The 8,371-nt window shown below is 40.7% G+C and overlaps 1 protein-coding gene and 1 non-coding gene across 2 annotated transcripts in view; both read left to right on the top strand.

Annotated features, from left to right (window-relative positions):
- The window catches only part of GPR156 (G protein-coupled receptor 156), a 75,559-nt gene that overhangs the window by 32,235 nt on the left and 34,953 nt on the right, over positions 1 to 8,371 (top strand). The gene's annotated exons all lie outside the window — the stretch shown is intronic.
- Positions 1,114 to 1,216, top strand: LOC119468796. Its single transcript, XR_005197561.1, has one exon. It is a non-coding gene; the product is annotated as a U6 spliceosomal RNA (small nuclear RNA).

The following is an 8,371-nucleotide window of genomic DNA, read 5'->3' as shown; positions in this document are numbered from 1 at the left end:
CATAGGAGAAGAGCTTCTGCCATTCGTCTGGGCAATGATTTTTTCGTTATGGCCCCAAAAGCTCAGGCAACAAAATAAAAAATAGACAAATAGGATTAAACTAAAAAATTTTTGCACAGTAATGGAAACAATGAACAGAGCAAAGAGACAACCTACGGAATGGGAGAAAATATTTGCAAACCATCCATCTGGTAAGGGGTAAACATTCAAAGAATATAAGGAACTCAACAGCAAGAAAAAAAATAATCCAATAAAAAGTGGACAAAGTACCTGAATAGACATTTCTCAAAAGAAAACATACAAATGTCCAGCAGGTTTATGAAAAAAATGCTCACATCACTGATCACCAAGAAATGCAAATTAAAACCATGAGTTATTATTTCATACCTCTTATTATGAAAAAGATGAGAGACAAGTACTGCAGAGGATGTGGAGAAAAGGAAACCCTGTACACTATTTGTGAGAATGTACATTAGTACAACTATTATGGAAAACAGTATAGAGGTTCCTCAAAAAATTACAAATAGAATTATATAATCAAGCAATTCTACTTCTGGGTATATATCTAAAGAAAATGAAATCAGTGTATGGAAAAGATATCTGCGCTCCCATGTTCACCGCAACATTATTCCCAATAGCCCAAGATACGGAACCAGCCTAAGCGTTCATTTACTAATGAATGGATAAAGAAAATGTTATACACACACACACACAATGGAGTACTATTCAGCCTTAAAGAAGGAAATCCTATCATTTGCAAAAACATGGATGAACCTGAAAGACGTTATGCTAGGTGAAATAAGCAAGACATAGAATAACAAATACATGATCTCACTTATATGTGGAATCTAAAAAAGTTGAACTCGTGCTCGCTTCGGCAGCACATACAGGTATTGATCGACTTACGACCTATGCAACTTATGACCATTCGACTTTACGACCACAATCACTAGCCACGACTGTTCCACGTCTGGCAGCGCAAACGTTGCCCAGCTGGGCGTACGACAGTGCGGACCAGCTTCCGGAGCACTACCATCTCCGCGTGCATATAGCCTACTCAACTTATGACCAAATCGTGTTATGACTGGTCTGTCAGAACCAATCGTGGTCGTAAGTTGAGCACTAGCTGTATACTAAAATTGGAACGATACAGAGAAGATTAGCATGGCCCCTGCACAAGGATGACATGCAAATTCATGAAGTGTTCCATATTTTTACCTAACACCATAAAAACCCTAGAAGAAAATCTAGGCAAGGACTAGGCATAGGCAAGGACTTCATGACCAAAACACCAAAAGCATTGGCAACAAAAGCCAAAATAGACAAACGGGACCTAATCAAACTCCACAGCTTCTGCACAGCAAAAGAAACAGTCATTAGAGTGAATCGGCAACCAACAGAATGGGAAAAAATTTTTGCAGTTTACCCATCTAACAAAGGGCTGATATCCAGAATTTACAAAGAACTAAAACAGATTTACAAGAAAAAACTAACAAACCCATTCAAAAGTGGGCAAAGGATATGAACAGGTACTTTACAAAAGAAGACATACGTGAGGCCAAAAAACATGAAAAAATGCTCATCATCACTGGTCATCAGAGAAATGCAAATCAAAACAACATTGAGATACCATCTCACACCAGTTAGAATGGCTATCATTAAAAAATCTAGAGACAAGAGATGCTTGAGAGGATGTGGAGAAATAGGAACACTTTTACACTGTTGGTAGGAGTGTAAATTAGTTCAGCCATTGTGGAAGACAGTGTGGCGATTCCTCAAGGACCTAGAAATAGAAATTCCATTTGACCCAGCAATCTCATTACTGGGTATATATCCAAAGGATTATAAATCGTTCTACTATAAGGACACGTGCACACGAATGTTCATTGCAGCACTGTTTACAATAGCAAAAACCTGGAACCAACCCAAATGGCCATCGATGATAGACTGGTCAGGTAAAATGTGGCACATATACACCATGGAATATTATGCAGCCATCAAAAACAATGAGTTTGTGTCCTTTGTAGGGACATGGATGAACCTGGAAACCATCATTCTCAGCAAACTGACAGAAGAGCAGATCAAACACCGCATGTTCTCACTCATAGGCAGGTGTTGAACAATAAGAACACATGGACACAGGGAGGGGAGCACTACTCACTGGGGTCAGTTGGGGGGAAATAGGTGAGGGACGGTGGGGGGTGGGGAGTTGGGGAGAGATAGCAAGGGGAGAGATGCCAGATGTAGGTGATGGGGAGGAAGGCAGCAAATCACACTGCCACGTGTGTACCTATGCAACAATCTTGCATGTTCTTCACATGTACCCCAAAACCTAAAATGCAATAAAATAAATCAATGGAAAAAAAAAGTTGAACTCATACAACCAGAGAGTAGAATGGCGGTTGTCACAGACTAGGGTAGATGTGATTGATAGAAATGGGGAGATGATGTTAGATCAAAGGGCACAAAGTTCCAGGTGGGATGAATAAGTTGTGGAGAGCCATACAACATAGTGTCTATAGTTAGTAATAACGAGTCGTATACTTGAAGAATTCCAGGAGAGTCTTAAATGTTCTCGCCACAAAAAAATGATAAGTATGTGCAGTGATAGATGTTAATTAAATTGATTTAATAATTTTAATTATTTCACAATATATACAGATATCAAAATACCATGTCGTACACCGTAAATATACAATATTTGTCAATTATACTTTAATAAAGCTGGGAGAAAAAAAACTGGAAACTCAAATATCCTTCAAGGAGGTGAATGGATAAACTGTGGGACATCCATACAATAGACTACTAGCTACCAATAAACATGAAACAAAGTATTGATACATGCAACAACTTGGATGGAGCTCAAGAGCATATGCTGCCTGACAAATGTCAGTCTCACAAGCTTACACAGTGTAAGAGTCCAGTTCTACACAGCATACTCAAAAGACAAACTTATAGTGATGGAGAATGGATTCGTGGTTGCTAGGAGTTAGGTTGGGGAAGTGTGTGACTATAAAGGAGAGCGTGAGAGAGTTGTGTTTGTAAGTGAGTATGTGTGATGGAATAGTTCAGTATTGACAGTAATCACATGTGAATTTCACAGAAATCTATATATGTGATAAATTTCATAGAACTACACACACAATACACATAAACACTGGCAAAATTTAAATAGGGTCTGTAGTTTATATAATAGTATTGCACCACTGTCAATTTCCTGATTTTGATTATGAACTCTGGTTATGTAAGATGTTATTGGTGAAAGCTGGGTAAAGAATACACAGGAACCCTCTGTATTGTTTTTGCAACTTCTTATGAGTCTTAAATAATTTCAAAATGAAGTTTTTGAGGAAAATAAAGCACAGGGATTTCTGATGAAAGCTAAATTAAAAAGCACTGCTTGACATAATGCTAACACAGGGCCCAGGAAGTGGAGTGCTCACTGCCCAGTGGAGGTGGAAAAAGGGGTACAAGGAAGTAGAGATTCCTAACCTGAAGAACATTTGGTAGATCATAAGCCACACCTCTCAAACTTGTCACCCCTGGCTTGGGGAGGTGCTAATACTAAGGTGGATAGGAAAATGAAAGCTTCCTTCTCATCAGCTTCCCACATGGGGAATGAGGGGAGGGAATCTCTCCTCAGTAGGCCTCCTCTTTCTCAATAGGGAAAACAGAGAGGAGGGGAAGAGGATTCCTTCTTAACAATGGTCACAAAAGGTTATGTGTGCAAACAGTGAAAGATTAAATAGTGTAAGAACTCAGGCTTGGGAATCAAACCAAGCCTCAAATCCAGTGGCTTGGTTGTTCTTTTGAACTTTGCTAAACCCTGTTTCTCTATTTAAAAACAGGAGTAATGATACTATTTATCTCAGAATGCTGATTACATTAGATTGTCTACGTAGAGCACCTAGCAACCACCTAGCACATTTAATACTATTCTATGCCATTACCAATTTTCTAAGAAGTAACAATAATACACTCAGATGATTCTGACCATAATGTAATTTTTGATGAAAGTTTCTTCAGGATCCTTCAGTACTTCAAACTCATAAATTATATCAGCCCTCAGTCCCTATACATGTAAATACAATTTAAAATTAATAGTTGTTACTTTCTATTATATGTCTTTTATGTGCTTTGCACTTTAAATACATTATCTCTAGCCTTTATATCATGCAGGATAAATACTATTTTCCCCATTTTTAGATGAGGAAACTGCTTCAGAGTGGTTAGGCAAATCTCCAGCATCTATAAACAACACAGTAAACCTGGCCAGTCTGATTTCAAAGCCCAAGCTCTTTCCACTACAGTTACTTCAGTAGTAATCCATAAAAGACACTTAAACACGTAACCAATGCCTATTAGTTGTTCTTTTTACATCACATTACATGGCAGACTATGGAACTCCTGCCACAGCCTGGTGCAGACCCTTCCAGGTCATTGCTGGAGCCAATGGAGACACTAGACATGACAGAAACCAATAACCCAGAGCTGACTGTAGCAAGAATTCAGTCTGAAGTTCAGTCAGTAGGTAAATCTAGAGGCGTCATGGAAATTGTGCCAAGGTCCAAATTCCAAGCCAGCAGTCAGAATCTAAAGGGACAGACAAAACCCATCAGAAGGCTCTGGAGGCTCTGTGCCCCCAGGGGATTCGTGGCTTCCTCTCTGTCTCCTCTTGATGACACTACCGGCTATAAATAGGGACTTTGTGGATCCTCAGTCGAAGAGGCAGATGAAAATTCTTGGCCTACCAGCACTACCACATGATGTTAAAAACCAGAGCAGGAGGACCCTGGGTGTTCATTAATCAGTGTGATGGAAACAGGAGTCAGGACATCTGAATTTACATGGTCCTATCTGGCCATAAAGCAGCATGTAGATTTCTTCATCTTAAAATGAAGGAGTCAGGTCAGATCACTGATTTTCAAACTGTGTTCCTCAGAACCCAAGGACTCCAGTCCTGCCATGGAGAGATGGTGGGTGTAGATAGATGGGAGCAAGCAAGTCCTTCCTGTAGAGCACCCTTCCTTTCATCTCTTCCAAGTACTGAACCTTCTATTCTAATGATTTATCCAGTGTAACAAGCATTTAATAAGTTTCTGTGAGGCTTGGGGCCTGGTAGAAGGTGCTGATGGGGACAAAACTGAGTAAAACCCAGTCCCAGCATCATGAATTCCTAGATTCTGGCTTAGTGGGGAACCATTCCAGCAGCTGTCATTGTTCAGGATTCCTCTCCAATACCAAGATACACCAAGGCCCAGAGTTATACCGCTGACCCGAAGATAAGAAAGAGAGGAAAGAGGCTAGGTGTGGTGGCTCATGCCTGTAATCCCAGAACTTCGGGAGGCTGAGGTGGGCGGATCACCTGAGGTCAGGGGTTCAAGGCCAGCCTGACCAACATGGAGAAACCCTGTCTCTACTAAAAATACAAAAATTAGCTGGGCATGGTGGAGCATGTCTGTAATCCCAGCTACTCAGGAGGCTGAGGCAGGAGAATTGCTTGAATCTGGGAGGTGGAGGTTGCAGTGAGCCAAGATCGTACCACTCACTCAAGCCTGGGCAATAAGAATGAAAGTCCATTAAAAGAAAGAAGGGAAGGAAGGGAAGAAAGGGAAGGAAGGAAGGAAAGAGAAAATGGAAACTTCCCCAGAATGGCAGGCAATCTCTTCTGCCTCAGAGAGATCTATTAACATGTCACCTGGTAGCCCACAATATTCAGCTTTAGCAGTGACTCCTTGTGATTGGATGTTTCCTATGGCCAATTGTGCTTGTGCTTCATGCCCTACTTAAAATCAGGACATCTGCTCTGCCCTTTGGAAGAGCTACAAGTCTCCTGCCAGGAATTGCTCAAGGCCTTTTCCTGCAGCTAAGTGGAGAAAGGAAGTTGAAATCACTGCCTCATAAATTACGACACATGCCGGGGTTGTAACCCTAGAGCCTGAGGTTTTAGGTGAAAAGACGATTTTTTTGTGCTTACGGCATTTAAAAGCTCATTTAAAATATAATTGTATGAGATATGGCAAAAATCATAGAAAGTAATTTTTTGAAAGCAAACCAAAAAAATGCAGAATGTGCCCATAATAGTCCTAAGTAAAGCCACACAAACTTCCCTTCCAGTAAAGGTATCCTTTAGGACTTTTCCCCGTCCTCATCACCAACTTATCTTGAATTTATCAGTATGCTTTTTCACCACTGTTCCTAAACTTCAGCCATGATAATGAGATAATGGACATTTAGTCTTGTATCCAAATTTCCGTATTTCAGCTTTTAAAATAGTTGCAAGGGTGCTTTTAAAGTTGATCCTGGCCAGGAGAGGTTGCTCATGCCTGTAATCCCAACCCTTTGGGAGGCCAAGGTGGGAGGATTGCTTGAGTCCAGGAATTCGAGACCAGCCTGGGAAACATAGTGAGACCTTGTCTCTACAAAAGAAATAAAAATTAACTGGGTTTGATGGTGTGCACCTGTAGCCCCAGCTACTTAGGAACCTGAGGTGGGAGGATCACTTGAGCCCAGGAGGTGGAGGCTACAGTGAGCCTAGATCACGCCACTGCACTCCAGCCTAGGTGAGAGAGTGAAGCTTTGTCTCAAAAATTAAATTAAATTAAATTGAAAAGTTTAGACTGCTTTTAAAGTTGAACCTCCTGGCTAGGATCAACTTTAAAAGCATCCTTACAACTATTTTAAAAGCTGAAATACGGAAATTTGGATATAAGACTAAATGTCCATTATCTCATTATCATGGCTGAAGTTTAGGAACAGTGGTGAAAAAGCATACTGATAAATTCAAGATAAGTTGGTGATGAGGAGGGGGAAGCCCCAAAGGATTCTAGCAAACTAACACGGGAACAGAAAACCAAACACCGCATGTTCTCACTCATAAGTGGGAGTTGAACAATGAGAACACAACACACAGAGAGGGAACATCACATACTGGGGCCTGTCAGGGGGCAGAGGGGAAGGGGAAGGGGAAGGAGAGCAATAGGACAAATACCTAATGCATGTAGGGATTAAAACCTAGATGATGGATTGATAGCTGTAGCAAACCATCATGGCATGTGTATATCTATGTAACACATCTGCATGTTCTGCACATGTATCCCAGAACTTAAAGTAAAATGAAAAAAAAAAAAGGAAAGAAAAAAAAAGCTGATCCTTAGGCCTGTTTATAGTCCAAGGGAGCTATGAATGCTGAAATTTGTACACTGTCAATTTATATGTATATTCACATATTAATATCTATAATATACATAGATTTAGGATCATAGATTTTTGTCAGATGGCCTAGTAGACACTGATAAAACAACTTCTAACATTAAATTAAAATTTTATTCTGTTTTAAAGAAAAAGAATAAGAAAAAGCAATGAAAAGGTCAGAAGCCAAGGAGGTGGTATCCTAATAAGCTGATAGCAGAGATTATACCTCCTTTGCCTTCCTATCTCTGGCTCCTAATACCTTGGCAAGTTGGTATTTAGGAATTGTTGAATTAATATTTGGCACATGAAGATCATTAAAGCGATAACTCATAAAGCATGGGGACAACAGTTTATTTGCTAAAGGAGAATTTAGGGGCACGATATTTAGCAAGTCTGCTTTCACACTTAACTCTAAATTTCTTTTTGTTTGATTACTTGATTGATTTGGATGTAAATTCTATTGCACCTCTGGGTAAACCAAGTCAGCCTGTTCTTCCTGGTTAAGAAAGAGAGCCAGAAATGAAGTATAGCTAGCTTATTAATAAGCCAAGGACAGGGAAAAGAAATTTATCTGGGCTGGGAGCAGTGGTTCATGCCTGTAATCCTAGCACTTCTGTGGGCAAAATATCTTTGTTCTTCCAAGTGCTCTCCAACTTCATTAGCTGTGGGCCTGAACTGGCAATGTGGGGTAAGGAGCTCACTCTTAGCCATGTAAAACAAAGCAGGACTGCAGGAAAGCAGGCAGATTTGGAAAGGCCAGGCCCACCCAGGACAAGAGGCAGTGCTGCTGTTTACAATAGCAAAGACCTGGAACCAACCCAAATGCCCATTGATGATAGAGTGGACAGGGAAAATGTGGCACATATACACCATGGAATATTATGCAGCCATCAAAAACGATGAGTTCGTATCCTTTGTAGGGATATGGATGAACCTGGAAACCATCATTCTCAGCAAACTGACACAAGAACAGAAAATCAAACACCGCATGTTCTCACTCATAGGTGGGTGTTGAACAACGAAAACACATGGACACAGGGAGGGGAGCACTACTCACTGGGGTCAGTTGGGGGGAAATAGGTGAGGGACGGTGGGGGGTGGGGAGTTGGGGAGAGATAGCAAGGGGAGAGATGCCAGATGTAGGTGATGGGGAGGAAGGCAGCAAATCACACTGCCA

Source organism: Cebus imitator, unplaced genomic scaffold (genome assembly GCF_001604975.1).
Source record: "Cebus imitator isolate Cc_AM_T3 unplaced genomic scaffold, Cebus_imitator-1.0 Scaffold494, whole genome shotgun sequence".
Lineage (NCBI taxonomy): Eukaryota > Metazoa > Chordata > Mammalia > Primates > Cebidae > Cebus > Cebus imitator.
This window is presented reverse-complemented; position numbering and strand designations above follow the sequence as displayed.